Below are 4,862 nucleotides of genomic sequence, written 5' to 3'. Positions count from 1 at the left end.
GGACACTGATAACATCAATTTACATCATTCTAATTTCAATCAGACGTCTGTGGTTCTTGTTAAAGAGATTGTAAAGAGGTTTTCTAAATTTTTTATGTGTATCAGAGACACTGATAGCATCAATTTACATCATTCTAATTTTCAATCAGACATCTGTGGTTCTTGCAATTCTACTAAAACTCAAGCCACTAATGACACCTTCTTGTTGCCTTGGCCAGTGCTTCTATGGAGAGTACCGGTATCTTCTATAACGCCCAACACTGTATATGCAATGCACGAAAAAAATTGGCACATGCAATGTTCACGCTTTGACATTGACTGGCAACATCGTTTTTCAGAAACCCTGATCGTCAAAATTAACGAAATGTTTTTGTTTGTTTTCAGACGGCTATAGGTCAAGCTATAAAACTAGGGGATATCAGGCAGTTAAAAACATTATTTAAAATCAAAGACGCTCCTTTCTTTATAGACAGGGTAAGAATTTTCTTTCCAAAAATCTTAAGTCGTGGATAGGCCAGGTACGATTATTCACATCTAACCATTGCTTCAACAGTCTTATATTATATTGCGATTTTTGGCTCATGAATCCCCTAGAATGCATGTCGAAATCCAATGTTCTTGAGACGCCACTGGCAAAAACCTGTCCAAATTCCACAGAACACGATTTAAAGAGGAATCTTGTTAGATCATCGATGGCATGTATACCAACCCACAGAAAAAAAAGGAAACAAAAAAATGAACCTTTATAAACTAGATCAAACTGTGTAGTTAAAGACATTGTAAAGAGGTTTTCTAAATTTTTTATGTGTATCAGGGACACTGATAGCATCAATTTACATCATTCTAATTTTCAATCAGACGTCTGTGGTTCTTGTTAAAGAGATTGTAAAGAGGTTTTCTAAATTTTTTATGTGTATCAGGGACACTGATAGCATCAATTTACATCATTCTAATTTTCAATCAGACGTCTGTGGTTCTTGTTAAAGAGATTGTAAAGAGGTTTTCTAAATTTTTTATGTGTATCAGGGACACTGATAGCATCAATTTACATCATTCTAATAATTTATTATTTTTCAGAAAGGGAATACGTATCTACATTATGCTTGTACAATGTATAAACCATACGTAATACATGTTATATTGTCTACAGGGCTTGATATTAACCTACAAAATAAGGTCAGTATCTTTCCCCACCCTAGGGACACACCCTATTCCCACACCCTAGGGACCCACCCTATTCCCCCACCCTAGGGACCTACCCTATTCCCTCACCCTAGGGAGCTGTATATTGTCTACAGGATCGATGTTAATCTTCAAAATAAGGTCAGTATCTTTCCCCACCCTAGGGACCCACACTAATACCTCACCCTAGGGACCCACCCTATTCCCTCACCCTAGGGACCTACCCTATTCCCTCACCCTAGGGAGCTGTATATTGTCTACAGGATCGATGTTAATCTTCAAAATAAGTTCAGTATCTTTCCCCACCCTAGGGACCTACCCTATTACCTCACCCTAGGGACCCACCCTAGGGAGCTGTATATTGTCTACAGGGCTTGATGTTAATCTACGAAATAAGGTCAGTATCTTTTCCCACCCTAGGGACCTACCCTATTACTTCACCCTAGGGAGCTGTATATCGTCTACAGGGCTTGATGTTAATCTACGAAATAAGGTCAGTATCTTTCCCCACCCTATTCCTACACCCTAGGGAGCAGACATTTCTCAGTTGAGTTTGATGCTTACCTGAACGTCTTGGGTTCAATCCTGGCATTTTTCCCTTGTCATAGAGGACTGAGGGACTGACATGGAAAAAGCATCTAGTCGTACAGATGGGACAATAAACTGAGGCTACTGTGTGCTACAGGCTGTGTACGTTAAAGATCCCTCGACAGTTGGAAATCAAAAAAGGGCAGGCTAATGCCGCTGTCCAAGCAAAATTTCCGTCATTGCACACTGCATGGCCCCAGAGTATTACAGGCTGTCTATGTTGAAGATTTTTTAGGTTAATCCGCTGTCCTGGCAAAATTTCCTTCATTGCACACCTCATAGTGTTGCCTGTGAAGATGTGTTTTTGTACGTTATATTTTGTATGGAAACACAGCGTTACATGTATCAGTATTACAGAATGAATGTTGGCACGTTTCAGAATTAATGGCCTGGGGAATTAACCCTTATATCAAAAACTCGGTAGGAATATTTCTTTTAAATCATTCTTTGTTGCTTTTAATTTCTGTATTTTTCTTGAAGAGGTTATCAAGCTATTTTGGCATTTAAATTCAATTTGTAATTCCCGAAAAACCTTAAGATGGGTTCCCTTATTTTTATTTATGAAAATGAAAATGCTAATACTTATATGAATAGAAAGTAGAGGTGTTCTAATGACTTGCAAAAATACCAGTTTGTCTCACATGTCCATAATTAATTCATAATTAGCTAAATTAGAAGAGAATTACCAGCAGAATTCCAATGAGTGACCATCAAGAAAGGTCAAAAAGTCTTTTTTTTTGTTTATCCAGGCTGTAATTACATGGACATTTAAGATTGGTTAAAACTCTTAATTATATACAATAAGAACATAATGATATGATTAAGAATACATGATAATTCATTAGAAACACCAATTAATCAAATAGTTTGCTTAATTTGACACTAAAAAATAAGGAAACCAAGGTTGTCAATTCCAGCTGGCTTCTATTGAACCCTCACCCTACCTGTGCTTTCGAGAGTCAGTCGGATGTTGCCTTTCACCCCCTCGGAATAACCTAAAAAAAATTGTCATTCCAGAAAAACTTAAGTTTGATAATGTCATTCATGAAGCTAGCTTCTATTGAACCCTCACCCTACCTGTGCTTTCGAGAGTTGCCCCCACCCTCCAAATACCTACCTATAAGAATTGACTGTGCTTGTTTACTTGTTTTGAAATTGTCCTCTGTTGTATAATTTCAGGAAGGTAAAACGGCGGCAGAACTACCACATAAAAATAAATATTGGAACACAATTTATGAGAAATATTTGGTAAGAATACTTCATGATTTGTTTTAGGACAGACTGTAGTCCAATCGGTTAGAGTGTTGAAATCTTAACATGATGTGAACCTAAGTTATTATCCTTGTAAAATCAATACCAAGAGGTTTGGTCAAGGACCAGCTGGTAGAAAGGATCCTTGTGAACCTAAGTTATTATCCTTGTAAAAACTGGTTGCTTCTATCTTTAATTCTGCTGATAATATATTTTAGCCGGGTATATTTGAAGCTGTTGAAAAACGTGACGGTGATAAAATTCGAGAACTGATCAGTTATTGGACGAAAGTAGATTGTACTAGGGTAAGTCTTTAGGCTTGGTTGATTTGAGTTTTGAATATATGTAAATAGTCTTCAGAAATACTAGAAATGTACGTAAAATTGCATAATTCCTTTAAAAATATCTCAATCTAGGAATTTTACTCACTATTTCTATAGATGTCTTTTCTATATATGACAGTGTCTCAAGAAAAGACGAGTTGTCATTTTAACATTCAAACGTAGATAATTCTAGACACACATGGATTTGAAGGCTCAAATTTCGACAGTGAGCTGTGAACACTATTACTGATTAGCTTAGCTAAAAAATTCCTGTTTCTGAGACTAAGGTATGATAGGTCAAACAGATGGTGAACCTGTTCCTTTTTGAAATGAGAGCTTAATGTGGTCGGAGAGTAAAAAGAATTTCTATTTTTGTATTTTAGAACGGTCAAACTTTACGTCAGTTTGCAGCTCAGTTAAAATACCATGATATAGTTCAGATTATAGACGAATATAAGGATACTCTGGTAAGCTTCGTTCCGTACACTGGGGAGCCACGGTGGCTCTGTGAGTTCCGAGAAGCTGACATGGAAATAGGGTATAATCATTCGTATAGGACGATAAACCAAGGCCCTGTGTGTTCGGATATAGGTCAGTTGTCTGAAGATCACATAGCGTGAAACTATGAATAACAACATGTTTCAGGTTCTGTTTTAGTTGTCTGAAGATCACACAGTGTGAAACTCTGTGTAACAACATGTTTCAGGTTCTGTTTTAGTTGTCTGAAGATCACACAGTGTGAAACTCTGAGTAACAACATGTTTCAGGTTCTGTTTTAGTTGTCTGAAGATCACACAGCGTGAAACTCTGAGTAACAACATGTTTCAGGTTCTGTTTTAGTAGTCTGAAGATCGCACAGCGTGAAACTCTGAATAACAACATGTTTCAGGTTCTGTTTTACATAGCGTGAAGATCTCTGCTTGTCCAACTTCAGAAGGGACACAGGCTGAAATAGGTCAGTTGTCTGAAGATCGCATAGCGTGAAACTCTGTTTAACATGTTTCAGGTTCTGTATTAATATTTTCAGGATCTAATCTATGGTGTTTTTGAATTGAATTATGATAAAGTGCATGATGCCCTCAATAAATCCAGATGTAACGTCAATTTTTTGAATAAGGTAAAAAAAAATTACAAATACTCCATCATTTTGAAACCCTTAGCGAGCTTGTGTCTAGCATATAACACAGGCTGTAGCAGAGTTGGTTAGAGTGTTGAAATCTTCACATGATGTCATTTCCTTGGTTATGTCAAACAAATGGTGGTTGTGTGTTAATATCTCAGTCAGTGTGAAAGTTTGTTAAACTTAAATAAGACATCTTTCCTCATTATTCCAGTCGACCCAGCAGTAAATGGATACAGATAATCTGGGAAAGATCAATGCCAAGAGGTTTAACCAAGAACCAGCTGGTAGAAAGGATCCTTGTGAACCTAAGTTGTTATCCTTGTAAAATCATTACCAAGAGGTTTGACCAAGGACCAGCTGGTAGAAAGGATCCTTGTGAACCTAAGTTGTTATCC

The sequence above is a fragment of the Lottia gigantea genome, assembly GCF_000327385.1.
Source record: "Lottia gigantea unplaced genomic scaffold LOTGIsca_1222, whole genome shotgun sequence".
Classification (NCBI taxonomy): domain Eukaryota; kingdom Metazoa; phylum Mollusca; class Gastropoda; family Lottiidae; genus Lottia; species Lottia gigantea.
This window is presented reverse-complemented; position numbering follows the sequence as displayed.